We start from the raw sequence: 19,560 nt of genomic DNA on the forward strand, positions 1-19,560 counted from the left end.
ACATCCTTTGAGGAGTCTCGTGGGGGGAAAATGGTAGCCTCCGTCTGAAAAAGCGGCAAAAGATCTGGAAGAGGGAAAAGCCCTGAAGAGGAGACTACGATATTCCATTTAATTTAACATTTCTCTCCGAAAATAGGGCATTTCAAATAAGAAAGCAAAACGTGAAATCGGTTTAACAGGGCAGCGTAGAGCTTGCCCGGGACCAGGAAAACAATTTCGGACCCCAAAAAAAGACGTTATATGTATTAATAACTGTACTTATACGGTTAGAAACCGAACCGCTCCCTAGATGCACCGGCCCCGGTAATTCGTACCTCTCTCTCAACGGTCTTAGTAGCTTCGTAAGTAAAATAACAAACAAAAGTGCGACACCAAACAATTTGGTTTAATAATGGTGTGACGTACAGTAATTTAAAATTTCGTCGCTTCCACTACACTTCATTAGCAAATTAACCGCGACTTATTCAAATCGGGATTTGGGGTTTTTCAAAAGCTGTTCTTTCGGAGGCATATCTTTCATCGAATACAAACTGCTGATTCTTCTCGGGTCACTTTCGGACAATGGAACTGTATCGGATACTCGCCCATTACGATCCTTTCATTGATAATTTGCTGATTAAAACGAGCTGAGTTGTAAAAACCGAAGAATAATAAAAAATATATACCTTATGATTTTTCCTATCGAGAAAAATTATTTCCAATAGCTTATCTATATAAGCGTATTGTTTTTTCGCGCAAGCTTTCGAAACGATAAAATTTGCAGACTTTTTGCTATGGTAAAACCGGAACTGCGGTTCACCCTTTTTGTTTACGGCCTGAGGTCTGTTTACACGCTCGTTCCAGTCAATTGCTGCTAGCGTAGTACGGCATGTGTAAGCAAATACATATTTGTAATTTATTGGTAGACCGCGTGTGCAATTGTAACCAAAGGCTGGCTTGACGAGATCAAAGAGACTCGAAAAGAAAACTAATCATCATTTGAATGATCGCCGTGAAAGGTTTACTTCTCTTTAGTCTATTCAAATGAGTTTTTATTTTAAACTGTGAATAGAAAACCAGAGAAAAAATCTATACCATGTCTGTCAGATGAGCGCAGCTATCTATTAATAAAGGCGAATTAAAATTCGAGTTAATTCCACCATTCGGGCTTATGAAAGGAGATTTCTCCATGATACTATTCCCATTAGCAATCTTAAGAAATCAATATCAAATTAATAATCTATATAGTGAGCGATATTTTGACCACAATTACTGGTGACATTGTTATATCCTCTCCTTCATCTCGGCGTTATTTTTCAAAAGAGAATCAAACCTTATATAGAGGACAAATAACATTTAGTCGATTTATCTTTCACTTTACTAAATAGGCTCCCTGAATTCTCCTTCGACCTTTTTGAAGTGACTGATTGACTTTTTACTATTTTGAGACGAAGTGCGGGAGTGAGTGTCTCTGCGCGCCTTATGACCGAAACGTTCTCTTTGGGCCCTTGTTATTTTCTTTTCCATCTCTGTAACGTAGCTAGAAGGGGCTCGAAAGGAATTCGCCGTTGTTATATTTTAGCATTGTTTGACTAGTTTCTCTCTGTCGTTTGATACGCCGCGTTCATTGCCGGGGCTAGTGACGTTTCTTGGATTTTACGACTATTTCCGCGAACTAGTTGGAGAAATATTTTGCTGTATTGTTCGATATTTTTAGAGACAGAGTGTCGGGGACGTTTGAAACCAGTAAATCCCAATTTAGACAATTTTTCCATTCGTGATTTATGGTGGCTGCTGGGGCTTTTGACTTAACCCGACCATGGGAAACAACTTACTTGGTTCTCATGGTACATGCAGATTGGCAAAGAGCGCATGACTAGGACATTTGATTCGTTTGAATGTAAACGGTTCCACGTCGGTGTTAAAAATATGATTAATTTGTGTACGTAATTAAAAAACTTATTATTTATGTTATTTTCTGAAAATAAATGAAGGTAGTTAAGTTGTATAAATTCAAACTAAAGTCTACGAATGTAAAAATAATCCCCGGAAGAAATGTATTTTCAAATTCACTTGATTATCCTAAGCGCAGGGTGATTTTGGGCCCATTTTGCGTCTAACCAAATATTACCATGTTTCGTTTGAACCCCCTTCGGTGGCCTGGGTTATCAGTTTCAGTCGCTTACCTTTTTCAATATCTACCCTCTCATAACTATTTTTTTAGTTCAAACTTTATTCCATAAATGATAGTGAGCGATCGGAGCGTCATCAATTTCTACAAAATCTCTCAATTCATTTATTTTATTAACTATAAACATTAAGCTACCTCGATGGCTAATGTGGGACAGTTAACTTAATTATTTCAATAGTTCGGTGAAAACCGAATTGGACTGAGTGGTTTGCGCCATGGTCTCGGCGAGTTATCAACCGAGCCGACTTTGCCGATCACAAAAATAGAAAATAATGAACATGCAGTAAAGAAAACAGTTAAATATAAAATAGTAAATTCCATTACGAAGATCTCTCTCTAAATTATTTGTAGAAATAAAATAGTGGTCATCTTATAGTAGCAAACAAATTTAACTAGGAATTGGCTTAGTGATAAAACTAAATGTATGCCGTATGTTCAAATATTAAATATATACAAAATATAATTTACGCATTTCACGCGTTGCAACAGTTCCTTCAATTTTTGTAAATCGAAGGCCTACGCTTTTTGCAAATCCCAATTAATCATATTGCGTAATTCATCACGTATGTAACATCCTTTGTATAATATAGCATCTCCAAAGAAAAGGTTTCGACGAATGCTTGTTTCAAACCCCATTACGACAGAAATTAGCGTTAAAAAGAAAGTATCAAAAAATATCAAGGAAATAACCAAATTGATTAAAATTGGTTAGCTACGCAATCCGCCAAGGCGGCCAGTTTGACTGGACACTCTCCGTTAGCCTGAGCCAAAGCTCAGTTTCCAGCCCAAACCTGACTGAAGTTGGAGGTGGAGATAGGACCATTTGATCAGAGCTAACATCTCCCAGTGCACCGCCACCCTTATGAGTTACAAGAGCCGGACACCGACTCCCCGGTAAAGACACCAGTTATTGCACACGCTAACCCATTCAGGGCCAAACAGAGGTGTATCGATATAGGTCGGAGGTTGATAAGTATTTTGGGGATCTTAAAATTTAACTTATAAAAACTTCGATCAAGGCAATTGATCGTCGTCTATCAGTTAACGGAAATCTCCCCCCCCCCCCTCAAATAATAAAGTCCCTTTTTAGGGACTTTCAGTTGCAGGCGGGTCCAAAATATGACACTACGCTAGTAGCGTAGAGAAGGGGGTTTCCGGTTCCCGACCCCCCCTTGGACTTAGCTTTGACTGTACTAAATTTCCTACTCTTCTCGACCCCTCTTAACATTCGGATATTTCACCCTCCCCCCGTTGACGAATTTCTGGCTAGGTTACTGCGCTACGCCACTGGTGCTTATGCAGATTTTTTCTTTTGTACAAGGAATGCATATAACATTTGGTACCAGGTTCCAACAGCCAAGAACTTCATGATTTAAGAAAGTACGCGGTAAAATTCCCTAAGAAAAGGATTTATCTAATTTAATGCCAAAACTAAAATTCAAAATGTGTTACATTGATCAACGAAGAATGTATGGAATTCAAATTTATTCCAATTTGATCAAAATTACTTTATGCAATTAAAATTGAAATCCGACTGAATGTGTCTTGATTCCAGTTGTGGCCAAATTTAGACATTGGATCGAGTCATTACAATTTAAAGTAATCTTTCTAAAAATTAAGATAAAATGCAAATATATATTAGTCAATTTACTTGTTTTGGGAAAGATAAAAGCATGAATATTTCCGAATAAATAATAAATCGTAATTGGAAAGGGTCTGTAGAAAGTCGATGTCAATGTCGGGTTTCGTGGACTCTCCACTTTAACCCGCAGGTTCCCACTGTGAGCAATGCTTTGGGCAACGAACTACTTTCCGAAATTTTGAACACAATTTTAGCTTTTTAAGTAACGTTTTTTCATTTTCAATTTGTACTTCAACTCTTCTATATCTTATTGTGTTTTAACTTTCACCTTAACTATATAAGTTCACATTAAGATTAAGGGTACACAGCTTTATTTTATTTAGTCAGATAGTCTTTAACAAACAGCTTTACGTAGCATACCAGTTTCTCTCAAACTAAATATAATAAACCTTTCCAAATGAGGACATATACACATTATTTTTTAAATTTCTGAATACATATTCATAAACTAAAGCGCTATGTTATATCTTCTGCAAGTATAATAAAATAATAAAGTTTTGTTCTGAAGATTAAAATAATATTGGTTTTATAAATTTGTCAGTTTTTGGATATAAATTTTCTGCAGCAAAAGCAATTGACATGTTCCACCATAAACACCACCAAACCAAACAACAGTCCGGCAGCCCACAAAAAAGCAGCCCATTGCAAATCGACCGCATTGATGTAAGGGGTTTGTTCAGACTCTTTCAACTTCCTTTTCTCGAGAGTGGCATCGTAATCCTTTGTAATCTCGGATTCCCACTTGGCCAAACAACCCGTTTCACGCAGGATGTTAATGCTAAAACGATAAATCATTCAAATTTAGCTTCCGATACAAATCGATACCTGAGAGCAAAAGTGAATGAAGTCTGTAAAACGCTATTTGATAAAAATAGTTTGAAATCTACAAATTATGACATAGTAAAGTAAAAATTAAAGGTTATGGTAAATATGTAATAACAATTGTTTTGAGTGGACGCGCTACACTCACTCTTTGATATTTGTGAGTTTACCTTTGAAATAATGTCTAACACACCTTCAAGCTCAAGTTCTACTTTAAAAAGTTTAGTAGACATCGAATATTTTTAATTTTCAATGGAGTATTAATTATTGAGAAAAATGTGATATTTTTTCTGTGAAACAGTTAATACGTTTTAGGTTATCATTTCACATAACGCCAAATTTCCCTTACTTTATAGAATAATGGAAATCTTTTGAGAATAAATCATCTCCCTCTAAAAAATGTACGTTAGGAGTAACTCAACGATCGTGGGAACGGCACGCGTCCCAATTTTGCATAACTTTCATAGCCAAGATTCGTAAAAGCCGGTACATATAGGTTGGATATTAGACGGGAACTTCTCCAACAACATTTGGGACTAAACATAGGGGGAGGAAAAGAATCACGTTGTCCCCGCGTGTTGGGAGTCCGGGAAATAGGAAACTTTTCGAGAACATGGGCTCGGCTTACGGGGATTTTCCTCTGGTCGCATAGGTTTAGCTGTGATAGCGTTGATAAAGTCCCCACAGTTCCCGTAACAATTATGGTGAAACTTTAAGACTTCACGTTTGATGTAAATATAAGTGAAAATATTTCATTTATTATTAAATAAAATGCTTTAAAATTAAAACCTCCAGAAACTTAAAACATTTGCGAAATACACGATGCCAGAGATGACGTGCTCAGTTTTTGGATGTTAGAAATGACCTTACATTTTTCCAAATTCTTGTCGACAGGGAAACATCTTTCTCAGTGCGATTCCAATGAATTCGGGATACAGGTACTCCTTTACTTCGTGATATTTGTCTGATAAACCCATCTGTTGCATCAGAGCGACGAAGTACCTCACGCCAATCATGTAACAAATCTTTCCCTCCGAGAAGAGATTGAAATAACGACCCTTTTCCAAATCCGTCCAGAACATTCGTTGGACTCTGCTGCCGCTCACTTGGCCCATATCCACCTTTCGGAATAACCGTAGCTCAATATAGTCATGATATTGCCTTTGTTCGTGACATAATTTAATAACCATAATCAGCTAAGCTAATACTCAAAGAACCACCCTAAGCCCAAGTCACCTAGCTACTATTATTGCCTTTGAAACAGTTCGCCGGTTTAAATTCCGTAGGAGGGTGGTGGCAAGTTCTTGATTCCACGCGAGTTATCAGTTCCCTACACTCCATATTATCGTTAACCTCTACAAGTTTTTATGGAAAAGCCCTTTAGCCAGTGAGTAGATAACTAGCAGAAGGAGTTGTTCCGAGAGCTCATCCAGTGCCACAAGCTGAGATCGAACCCGGCTCCTCTTGTTGCGAGATAAAGTGTTAGCCACTCCGCCACCCCATCATTTGGGCCCCGTGATATTGAACACACTAAGCCTGGTAAAATATTTTTCGTTCACTTACAAGGAGACTACCCGAGGTGGTTATCACCGATTTTATTGAAACTCGGGGGTTAGGTAGACCTTATGGTAGTATGAAAATTGCCAAAGGTAAAATTTGCAATGGGCTTTAGTTCTCCCATGGCAACCGAAAATGTTTTTGATCTCTCAAAAAACAAAATCTCCATTTAAAAAAGCATGGGATTTTCTCAGTTTCACCAAAAGTCTGATAAGACTTCGTACAAAAAGTCTGGAACTAGGGCCGAGGCGAGAACCGTGTTACTTTCAACAGTTCCTCTTACGCCGCGTAGGAAAATATCACCCCATGATCTCTGTAAAGCGGCAGCTAAAATCACGTGACTTGCTCACCACTTCAATTTTTTTAAAGAAAATGTGGCTATGCGCTACAAAACGTAGTTCTTCCAGATTTCGCGTCTTAACAGTATAATATTAAAACTAATGTAATAAAACAATAATGAAATGATATTAATACGGTTATTGGAAACTAAAGCAAACCACATAGAGGAAGTTTAGTAAGAAAATGAAAATGCTTAAAAATAGATATGGTTATTGGCTAGAATTGGACATGTGACTAGCTAGGGATTGGTCTAAACCATTATCTGCTAGTTTGTTTTGGTTGAATGCAGAACGTGGTTTTACACCACGTGTAAAACGGTGTAATTTTTCCTCGATACACGGTCTTGTAAGTAAATTTATTTTTCTTAAACAGGAATAATGTATAATAATAATCACTATTTTAAAATGTTTGTTGTACAGATAAAATGACTAACAACAACGAAAAAGTAGCTTTTCAAGATGTGTTAAAAGTAAATGAAATATTTAGTGATTATGAAGATGACTTTTTCAAAATAGATGGAAACAGGAGAAAAATCTGTGATGTTTTAAAAGCCAATGGAAATCTGAATAAGTTAATTCAATCTTTTGTTGAAACCTTTTTCGTATTGAAAGAACAATATAAGGTTGAGCGTACAGCAAATTCCATGTTCATCTGTGCATGGAATAGCTGGGTGACAGAGTATTCATTGGAGAAACCTGATGCGTTTTACTCTGAGCTCAATTGCAATGCAAGTGAGTTTTCTTTAATATCTTATTTTATTGGGAAGAAAATACTAGAAACGCATGCCAAGCTAAGAAGATCGTCTTCAAACGTTACCTTGTCCGAAACAATTAGTACTTCAAGTTCTAGGCAAGGCCATGTAGTCCCGAAGAAGAAGAAAGTTATGCGCCACAAGAAATCAGACCGAGTTTACTCTTTGAACAGACTGGGTGGTGGGTGTCTTGGGGAAATGTGGAAGGTGAATAAGAGGGCCATGCAAATTAATTCCAAAATTAGACAAGGGAAAAAGCCTTTGACACAGAAGCAGAGAGATGCTGCCCATAAATTGTACCAAATAAGCTTATCTCTGCGGAACATGGATCAGTTTCCTAAAGATATCCCTCCGGCTCTCATTCACATAAATAAAGGAGGACTATTGATCCCTCACGTAGCCCTGAATCTCTACATTTCCAAGGTTCACGACTTAGTGGTTGATGAGTGGGTTAAATGGACTAAAGAAAAACCTGGAGAAGTATTAAGTAAGTTTTAAACCTAAAAAAAATGCTTACTTTATAAACTCTATTTTATTTTAATTTTTAGAACAGACGATGACCACTCTCTTAAAAAACGAAGAACTGAAAGAATTGTTTCACGAATCGTTATTGGACATAAGTGAAGTACAAGAGAGGCATTTCTCACCAAATCAATTAGAGCAATTCAGATTAATTTACCAAAGAAAGATAGGACACGCGAAACTAGGGGATTTGGTGCGAGCCAAAATTCAATCAAGAAATGACCGAACCGGAAAAAGAGGCATTGGCGGTCAAAATTTGCGTTGTTATTTGTATCGGAATTCGGTGAAAAAAGCAGCGAATCAAAAGAATCCCAAGTCATTGAAGTCTGTGATAAAAAATAAATTTATGCAAGTTTCATCTCACAAATCAAATCCTAAAAAGAAACCTGTGAAAAAAAAGAAATGCATGTCAGTTTCATCGCACAAATCAACTCCTAAAAAGAAACCTGTGGTAAAAAAACAACAGCGTGGGTCAACACTTAGCTCAGTTCCTATTTTAAATCCTCTGAAAGAAATTGTAATAAATGAACAAGGTGCATCATCTTCTCCTTTAGTTAGTTCAGATCTGGCTGAAAGATCTTCACGGGGAAGACACATAAGAAAGAAGTTGCTCGATAATTTCTTATATGAATAGGTTATTCATTTCAAAAGTGTGATAAGGTTTTGTTTTAATGATAAACAAGTCATGTTCCTCTTTCAGACATTTTTTATTTAAAAAAATGTGATATGTTAAATTAAAGGCCTAGGTTTTCTTCTGCCTGCTTCCTTCAAGTTTACTACCCACTGTGCAAATATCCTGGTGGTAGGCCAACGTGTTCTGCAGTTGGCTTACCACCAGGCTATTTGCACAGCGGGTAGTAAACTTGAAGGAAACAGGCAGAAGAAAACCTAGGCCTTTAAAAAACATGTTTTAACTAAAATTAAACCATTTTAAAAATACACGTTTAAATTGTTTTCTTAATTGTCACAAATATCAACTCCAACTTTTCGGTAGGAAGCTTCTGCATTTTGGGAGGTTTTAGTGCATCCTTTTATCAGCAAAGCTCTCCTAGCAGTACCATAATTCAAACTCGTGAGTTTTCCCGCAGTAACATATTTCTGTTGGCTAAAAATTGTTTCAACTGCAGAACCATTAATGCGTACTGGGAAGATGTATTTTGTTGGGTTTCGCGATGTAAAATCTGCAACTAAGCCACAGAAACCGAATACTGAAATTCGTAGTAATTCCCAAGTTTGCCAAGCTAAAAATTTTTGTCCACTTTTATCTTTTAAGTTTTCTTCGCATAAAATTATTTCTGTGGCCCAATGTTCAAAAAATTCTAGGCCTTCAAGCATTGATTTCACTGGTGGATAATCTAACGAGTCAACTTTTTCGTGTGCTAACAATCCTGTCTCGAATAATTTGTGGCACGCCATGACCTCATCTTTGTCCGCAGGTGGGTCCTCAAACATTGGGTTTGCATAATTGAATAACTCACCCAAAACCTTTTGGCTTTGCATAATTTTAGCGGGTGTTACATTTAGTTTCACCCAAGAATCTCTCTCAATAAATGCCAAAATTAAACCTTTTACTTGCGCTAACTCGTTATTGTCACGTCGATCTACTTCTCTTTCATACATATCTATAATTTGGGACCAACCAAAATTAATATCACCAAGTATAGTAAATTCTTTCGTATCATTATCTTGAGAGTGATTCAAAGCGTTTATCATGTTTTTTAACTGATGGGTCGGACAAACTATCCAATAGATCCATCTATCTTTCAGAAATGGATGTTTGAAATGAGGATCAAACCTAAAGTTGAAAGATCCATCTTCATTTTCAATATAGGGCAAGGGCTTCTGCGTTCCTATTGTGTGGCGTAATGCCGACATATTGCAAGTACCGCCATCACACACTAGAGCTGAAGTTTCTAATCCTACATTTTGAAACACCCAGATTACATCATAAATACAGCTAATTAAGAAAGAATGGGACGCTGCTTTTGACTGCATAAAATATGGTCCAATAATATCAAATTTTCCCGAAATGCACCTCCATAAAAATTGTAGTACATACTCAGCTTCGAGGGTTTCCGAGACTGTAGTTTCTTTATACAAATCCTCCATAGCTGGGTACTCCTCAGGACTAAGGCAACAGCCAATAAATTCATGGTTTCTGGAATTCCATATCATCTTTCCAATAATTTTAACCTCATCGAATATTAAAACTCCTTCTTTTGGTGATTTATTCATTCCAGGATACTTTTCAGTGTAATCAGAAAATCGGTTTGCTTCCCCTTGAAGAAATACGAGGTCTACACCTTGCTTTGATGGAATTTTTCGAATTTTGTCTCTAACTGAATGAACACTAGGTAGTTTTAAAACATCGAAGGAAGCTAAAGCTTCATAAGCGGCAGGAGATCTTGAGTATACACTTAAGGCTATACGGTAAGTCAAAGGACTCCAACGATTTCCTTTAGATCCTTTTTCACAATTTATTTGATCATTTACGAAACCATTTCTCTGGTTATCTAGCTCCCAGCTTTTCTTCAGGGCAATTCCTAACATTTTATTTTTCTCTGTAGCTTTTTGAAAAATTTCCTGAAGATCATTCTTGCCATAAGCATTTATTTTGTCCATAACATCTTGCAATTTACAGTGTTGCTCTTGGCTTAGTTCCAAACTTGATTCTTGCAACTTCTGTTCCAGTTGCTTAATTTTCTTATTTAGTTTAACTCGAAGATGGCGATTTTCATGTATACGTTTAGATCTAGATTTCGGAGTTAAAATACTAATTCTACATCTTGAAATTGCGGTCAGTCTTTTACGTCTAGTTCGTGGGGTAACTTCATTTTTCTTCTTCTGTTGTTCTAAAATGTACCTAAAAAGGAAAGAAGAGTTATATAAGAGAAATAAATTTCTAACACATTTTTTAAGTTCACCTATTAAGATAGCGGCATTCGCTACACCGGTGCTGGAACATTTCCGCTTGTAACTGTTCCTTCGACACAATTTTGGGAGGGTTGAAAAAAACTGGACATTTTACGGACTGATATCTTAGGAAAGGATAATTGATTTTCACCAGATTTTTAGTATGAAAATTATCACAATTAATCTAGTTTGAATAAAAAAATAACATTAAAAGAAAACTAATTTCACATCAAATTCTGATTTTCACAAACCTCGGGAATTCCTGGGCAAAATACAAGGCTTTCAAACAAACTTCTTAAAGCATCATCAATAATTTTGAAATTGACGTTTGTTGGTTGATTGCCAATTAAAGTAAACACAACATTTTGACTAGCTTTTTTAAAGGGGGTCAGAATGGTCATTAACCCATTAAGCGATAATGTAATTCTAATAGGAGTATCACAGTAGTTTGTCACGGTTATTAAACTGTCAGATTTAATTACTTCAAGCTGATGTAAGGTTCCATCCAGCTTTCTCATTGGTGTTAAGACAATACGAGCTAAATAAGAAAAAAACCAAATAAGGTGGAATATAAAATTAATGTTTATTTTATTTTTTTCTCTCACTTAGTTCTAATTTCCAGATGTAGTTGTAAATAATCTTTAATCCAGATTCAGTTGACAATTCATCAGGACCTAATTTTAAACGCTTTGATTTAGAGCTTCCGCAATCTCCAGTTTTATTTTTAAATTCTCAGTTTGTATTTCTCGTGAATGTAATTGTTTCAAGAAAAAGTCACACTGCGTTGAGATGGTAGTTGTGTAAACACAATCAGTTTGTGCGCTTGCTACTTGGGTTTCGGGTGGAATTTTATCTTGAAACTTTACATCAAAGGTTTGTGTTAAAGCATTTTTTTAATATTAATCTCTTTTCTTTATCTGTTTGAGTTTCTTTGTTCCTAGAAAATGGGTTATCTTTCTGGGTTGCTTTAGTCGCAGTTACTTTTAGGTAAAAATTGCACTGGGTGGACTGATTATTAAGATGAACAGCTGGAGTTGTAGAAGAGGATATTTTAGTTTTGCGGGAAGGCATGGCCAAGGCTTAAAGTTTAAACATCTATAAAAAAAGTTGATAGTTTAATATAAAACAATTTTAACAAATAGTTTCCAATTACAATTATTTATTTACCTGATAGCAATATATGTTGTGAAAAGGCCTAAAATGACGTATATATTTAAATCAAAACCAGCTAATCCTAGTAACGTCTCCGAGTTTTTGAAATAATACGACCGTGTATAAATGACCAATAAGGAACTAGAATTCGATATAGGTTCTACTTTCTTTACGTCACATCTATTCTGATAAGCAATTGGCTTATTTTGAATGATAAATTTGAAAAAGCATCGTCTGCTCAAGAAATAACGTGTAAACTACACCCAAAGCTGCAGCTCGGCCCTAGTTCCGGACTTTTTGTACGAAGTCTTATCAGACTTTTGGTTTCACAGGGTACTTACTTACTTAAAAAATTTGAATTTTTTTTATTTTCAAAACAAACCCAAAAAGATTAATTTGACCTATTTTGGGTAAAATTGATCAATGATTTTGGCTAAAATTGATATATCTTGGTTAAATTTTAACAAAATTTGGGTAACCTAGAAAATCCCATGCTTTTTTAAATGGAGAGGTCAAAAACATTTTGGGTTGCCATAGGAAAACTAAAGCCCATTGCAACTTTTCCCTTTGCGAATTTTCATACTACCATAAGGTCTACCTAACCCCCGAGTTTCAACAAAATCGGTAGTCTCCTTGTTAGTTTAATTTACAAAAGTACACTTTGTCTTTACTTTAATTTTTTTTAAACCGCCAGCGAGGAGGTCGATTATTTGTACATAGCTCAAGTGACCTACGCAAATACATTTTTTTTAAATTCAGCAATGTTATAAATGTAATACTGACAAAATCAATGAACTATCGTTATTTTACGCTTAACAATAGAGCAGCATTATTCGCCGTCTGGTTTCTAGGATGGCTTTAAGATCACAAAAGAAATATATGTTTTAAATTAGATCCACAATTAGTGCGAGGTGCGTTTTAAATTCGAACAAAATTACTTAATCGCTCGCTTACTTAATCTCGCTCATTTAGCAGTTATTTTAGTTATGATTATTTAAATAACTAATAGCTACCTTTGTATTTGGCACAGAGCTGGACAGAAATTAAATATGAATTGCTAAATCTTACACAGTTACCGGTTAAATTAAATAAAAAACACTTTTCTAAACATAAAATAACAATATCTCAATATTCTGTTACTGTAAAGTACATTGAAGAAAATGCCATTAACATAAGTCACCTTAGCTGCAGACTATTAAAAATACCAAATGAAATGGTACGTGTAGTTTTGTATTATTACCAAATGAGAAGAAAATATAATGCCTACTTATAATGAAGAAAAATAGTCGTGGATTGTTTTAAATGTCGGCGGTCACGTTGAGGTGCGGAAAAAAATAAAAAAAAACTTTGAAAATTAACCTTGGTTTGTTTTCTCGTATTGTCGATGTAGTAGGAGCCTTCGAAGATGTAAATCTCGAGGGAGCCACTCTCGAAGTATGGAATTAGCTGACTGATGGAATTTATCGCTGACGGGTTGAGGACACTGGTTGAAGCTGTTAATGAACTCTCGAAGAAGATGGCTATGACGGTGCTCATGAGCAACCAGCACGTGGCCAATGTTAGCGCTGCGTTAAGTTTTTTCCGTGCTATCGATCTCTTGATTTCATAGCCTGAAATATTAAACGATTTATAAAGTGATCCATAGCATTTTACCGAACGCAGACTAAAAAGGTTTTTATTTATACTTCAGAAGAATTAAAATGTTTTTTTTTTATGAATTTAAGCGTTATTCCCAATCCACTTCATGACCTGGGCTGGAAATAGGCACTTTAAAATAGGTTTTCACTAATATCTACGGTAGTATATTTTAAGACAATAAAATATAGAACACAAATAAAAATTAGTCAATTTCCTTAAAAAACTAGCATTAATGTTACGTTTTAGGGCTCTCGGGCGCGTTTCAGGTATAACTTTCTAACCTCTTTTAACAATGTAGATATGTTTGGGCGCCAATTTTCGGAAACTAAATCAAGGTGAGTACGAATAAATGATAACTGGAGTGACTGGACGGTTGACACATCTATATAATAAAAAGCTGTTGGTTGGTTGGTAGGTAGGTAGGTAGGTAGGTAGTAGGGATGCAACGGTTCCACTTTTTTGGACTATCTCGGTTCCGGTTACGGTTTCGGTTCTTAAATTTTTAATTTATCGATTCCGGTTCTCAAAATTTAGAACCGATCGGTTCCGGTTCCTAAACGGTTCCTATACGGTTCCAATGTGTATAGTATTAATTAAAGTTAAATACACAAGCAATTCAAATGAAGTTAAAGATAAATAAAATCCACCACATTTATTTATTTAGATGATAAAATTTGTTTTTGATAAATAATATTTTAAAAATAGTAGCTTTCTCAGTGACGTAGCAATGGGTTCGGGGTCCTCCCGCGAAACTGTTTTTGGGGTCCCTTATAATCATTAAGGCCAAGTCGCGATTATCGCCATCTAGAGTTAGGGCTAACATGTATCGCTTTCTACAAATAGATTTAACACGTGCTTGCATGTTAAATATATAAAACGCGTAAAAATGGCTTTAAGCCCTAAGCGAATCGATTAAGATAAATCACGGCAATCAGCGTCTGGAGCATTAAAACAAAGGTTCTGGTAGAACTTGGAAGTCTGGACTTCAGACTCCCAAGTCCGACCAGAATCACGATTTAGATGACTAAATGTAATATAATTAAAAAAAGGTTATTGCTACTATTCTCTCGTAACGAACTCACGTAAGCGCGTTATTTGTTTATTCAATACAGTAGGAATAAATGTAAAAAGGAAATCTTCTGTTTGAAAATTCCCACGGTTTCATAGTTTCAAGATGGAGGGGGGGGGGATTGATGTACTTTCAACTTTTGGGGAGACATTGCCTTCCCTTCCGCTCCTCATTTCAGGGACGTAGGAACGTTTTAGAAGTTGGAGGGGCAAAGAGAAACAAAACGGGGGTCTAGGAGCTAAGCCCCCGATGTAGAGTGAGTAATCGGTCGCGAAGGTCATTAAGGCATTAACAGTAACAATAGTTATTCTTTAGAGTCGTTTATGAATTTAAGATACAGAAATCCACTATAATAAAATGAGAATGGTTTTGAATTTTTAAAGGAGTGTAGCTTCACCGAATGCAAGTGTTACTGATTGACTACTATGTAAATTGGCGGGGAAAGACACAGTTGAGCTTTTATAAGCTTTATATGCTTTTAAATTGAGAATTTGAGCTTTTGAAGATTTCAACTGACCACAAAGTTGAAGGGGCAATAACATTAGTTGCCTATCCCAGCAAAATTCTAGGGAGGGGTATTGCCCCCCCCTGGTTCCTACGCCCCTGCCTCATTTCATTGAAAAATATAAAGACGGGATTTCTATGACTAGTTTTGATTTCAGTTGAGTATATCGTTCCATATTATTTCGTTCTACAAGCATTTTAGATTTTCTAGACAAAAACTACCCAGGCCAGCGATTATATTATGCAACCGAATGAGCCTTACCTTAAAAATTTTCTATTCAGAAACACAACTTAGTTATTAATTTACAAGGTAATAATAATAATAATAATCAGCTAGGCTAATACCCAAGGCACCACCTTAGGCCTAAGTCATCAAGCGACCTTTAAAGCCATTAATCCAGGAGGTTGGGTTACGATGCGTAGGAGGGTGATGGCAATCCCTGCATGCCACGCGAGCCAACATCCCGTACACTATCTATTACCGTTATCCTCGACAAGTTTTCATGGAAAGGGAAACCGAAGAACTCGGGGGAAAACCCCTTAAAACAGGTTTAACGATCTGCTATAAAACACGTGTCTCGATACTTTTCAAACTTAAGTATGTTACTTCATTATGTACGTTGTTTGTATATTGATGCGACGGTTATTGTGGTTGTATTTATAAGGTTTTAGGCGCGCCTGCTGAAAAATACAGAAATATTTGAAGCACGTAGAACTTAACTTGAGCTGACAAGAGAAAAAACTAGACGAGGCCACGCGCATTTGGACTGTACCCAGTCCATACGCAATTTGGGGGCCTCTCGATGGAAGCCCCCCCCCAAATTGCGGAGTCTGCCGGGGCGTTATTTACGCCACTAGCTTTTCTGCCGTTTCTCCTTTAAGTCCGTTGTGAAGGGGATCAAAAATTATGCTTGCCCATTGCCCCACTAAATAATTCCTCGGAAGGCACACTAGTATCAGCAAAAGTAAATAGGGGGAGAAAGTCTGGCACTTGGGTCCAACCGCACGACGTCTTATTTGAGGGGTAAAAGTTTTGGCCTTCGGAAATGACTTCCCCATCGCCTCTTTACAGGGACACAAAGGTATCGGTTGTACTCCGCCACGATGAAAAATAGTTCTCTATAAAATACGTGAATAATAAACTTTTGCTTTCGATAATTTGGTTAATTTAGTTCCTAAATAAAGTAGATATATTATAGAAATTAAAATGCGACATTTTAAAAATAATAACACGACTTTTGAAAATAAATAAACCGTAACTAGAATAACACTCACTTAAATCGTGGAGAGCGTGGCGCCATCTAAGAGCGGAGATCAGGACTAATTGGTAAATCTACGATGTTAAGGCAAGTTTAACTGAAATAATAGCTATAGCTACGAGCTTTTTTGTTTATTTTACAATCGATATAGTAATTATTAATTAAAATCAACAGTTATCGAAGGAAATAATGGTCAGCATTTGACAGAGAGACTATTTGAAAAAGCGAGGCGGTGACATGGTTGCCAGGGAATAAAATTCAAAATTTTAATCTTGAGCGCGGACCGGAATACCACAAATGCACTACTTCGCGCGTAATGTGCAATCCTAATTGGTTAGAAATATCACGTGATCACTAGCTCTTTAAAAAAGGGTGTCAAGAATGGTGGAAGGTAAAATCTGAAGGCAGTGATAGACTTTCTCCCCCTATTTACTTTTGGTATCAGTAGACGACAAATATTTTTTGTGGCCTTTTCTACATTTGTGAAATTGTGTCGAGTTTTCCGACTGAAGAAATTAAACCTAAAACTATCACGGATTTCCGGATTATTCCAGTTTTTAAAGCAAACATTTGGAGGACGAGCCCATTTTCAATTGAGAATACGTAAGGGTGTGTCAGTTGAGAGTTACGTAGAAACCCACATAGAATTATCTGAGATAGGATAAAGATGAGCTTATATGAAAACTAAAAGTAAATTAGGAAGTTTAATTACTAAATTTCCACATGGGTTAAAGGTTGGTAAATAAAAATATAGAACAGTTTAAAAACCGTTTAAAACAATGAAAAACTCGGTTCCGGTTCCGGTTTCGGTTATCATTTTTTTACAAATATCGGTTCCGGTTCTGGATACGGTTATCAAATTTTTATATTATCGGTTCCGGTTTCGGTTACGGTTATTAGAATTTACTCGGTTCTTATCGGTTCCGGTTCCGGTTCCGGTTGTCCGTTGCATCCCTAGTAGGTAGGTTCGTCAACCGATTTTCGAGATATATTTCACGATTTTCTGACGCGTTACGGGCGTGAGCGTCGCGTGGCATTTTTTTACGTACGCTACGATTCGCGTTTTCGCATCGAGTCGGCTTCGATTTCCGATTTGGTTTTTAGTTTTTTTATTACAAATTTTCAAAATTGACGCAAATGTCAGTTTCTAAAAATGCCCAAACTCTGTCGCCCCTGAGAGTTGGCCGTGTTTGTCCCAACACGCAATACACCCGAAATTTTCTCTCTTACCGCCGCGGATTTCAGAGGGGGGGGGGACGTATAGGGTAGTTTCAGAAGGCCTGTGAGTTCGGAAACGGGGAGGGGGGGGGGGGTTCGGGTTCGTTCCGATTTGAAAGTCCCGTGGCTCTCTCGGCGTACGTTAGTCCCGTAGCCTTAAGTTTAAAAGGGTACAGGGAGGTTTGGAATGACTGCGAGTTTGTTATTTTTGCGGGGAAAAGGGTACCCCGGAAATTCTCGCATGGAGAAAAGAGGGAGATTGTACCACGGTAATTATCACATGGGAAAAATGGGGAGGTGGTACACCGGTAATTATCACATGGGAAAAATGGGGAGGTGGTACACCGGTAATTATCACATGGGAAAAAAGGGGAGGAAGGGCCTTACTGCGGTGGTTCGACTATGGGGTAAAGGGTGCCACGGAAATTCTCGCGTCGGAAAGGGGGAGGGGAATACTTCGGAAATTCTCGCATGGAGAAAAGGGGGAGAGGGTACCACGGTAATTATAACATGGAGAAAAAGGGATGAACGGTAATTATCTCATGGGAAAAAAGGGGAGGAACGGTTATTTTCACATGAGAAAAAAGGGGAGGAAGGGCCTTAATGCAGTGGTTTGACTATGGGGTAAAGGGTGCCACGGAAATTCTCGCGTTGGAAAGGGGGAGGGGAGTACCACGGAAATTCTCGCATGGAGAAAAGGGGGAGAGGGTACCACGGTAATTATAACATGGGGAAAAAGGGATGAACGGTAATTATCTCATGGGAAAAAAGGGGAGGAACGGTTATTTTCACATGAGAAAAAAGGGGAGGAAGGGCCTTAATGCAGTGGTTTGACTATGGGGTAAAGGGTGCCACGGAAATTCTCGCGTTGGAAAGGGGGAGGGGAGTACCACGGAAATTCTCGCATGGAGAAAAGGGGGAGAGGGTACCACGGTAATTATCACATGGGAAAAAGGGGGAGGGGTACATCGGTAACTATCACATGGGGAAAAGGGGGAGGAAGGGCCTTACTGGGGTGCTTTTACTATGGGTAAAAGAGCACCACGGTAATTATCACATGGGAAAAAGGGGAGGAACGGTAATTATCACATTGGAAAAAAGGGGAAGAACGGTAATTATCATGGGGTAGGTGGGTACCACGGTAATTATAACATGGAAAAAAGGGGATGAACGGTAATTATCACATGGGAAAAATGGGAAGGGGGTACCCCGGTAATTTTCACATTTGAAAAAAGGGGAGGAAGGGCCTTACTGCGGTGGTTCGACTATGGGGTAAAGGGTGCCACGGAAATTCTCGCATGGGTAAAAGGGGGAGGGTGCCTTACTGCAGTGGATCGACTTTGGGCAAAAGGGTGCCACGGAAATTATCCCATGGGAAAAAGGGTTGGGGGGGGGCGTACTGGAGTGGAGCGCTGAGGGCTACTCTATATTATAAAGAGCGCTTGGTACGTTGGTCGTTCGTTCGTTCGAGCTTTTGCGGGCGCTAACCCTTATCACCCTTTTCTCTCGCTAGGTTTATTTCTTTTTCGCCTTATTCTGGAGAATGAGGGTGGGGCGAGTTTTGGGAGTAGGGGGTTTAGGACGGGAGTAAGAAGCGAGTTTTTGATTTATTTTTGCGGGGGGAAATGGGTACCATGGAAATTCTCTCATGGGAAAAAGTGGGGGGGGGGCGGGCTACTGGGGTGGGTCGACTATAGGTCTTTGGGACGATAAATATACGAGTTTTTGACCACACTGGGGTGGTTCAACTAAAGGTCTTTGGGATGAGAAAGAGACATGTTTTTGACCACACTGGGGTGGTTCGACTATCGGTCTTTGGGACGAAGAAGGTAAGAGTTTAGTTAGAAAGGGTACCACGGAAATTATCGCATGGGATAAAAGGTGTGGGGAGGGCTTACTGAGGTGGTTCGATAATAGGTCTTTGGGACGAGGATGTTAATAGTTTTTGACCACGGAATATTTATTTAAATAATTTGGTTTGTGAGAGAAAGAAGTCTTCTCGGC

The sequence above is a fragment of the Leiobunum rupestre genome, chromosome 3 (assembly GCF_980474605.1).
Source record: "Leiobunum rupestre chromosome 3, qqLeiRupe1.1.hap1, whole genome shotgun sequence".
Taxonomy (NCBI): Eukaryota; Metazoa; Arthropoda; class Arachnida; order Opiliones; family Sclerosomatidae; genus Leiobunum; species Leiobunum rupestre.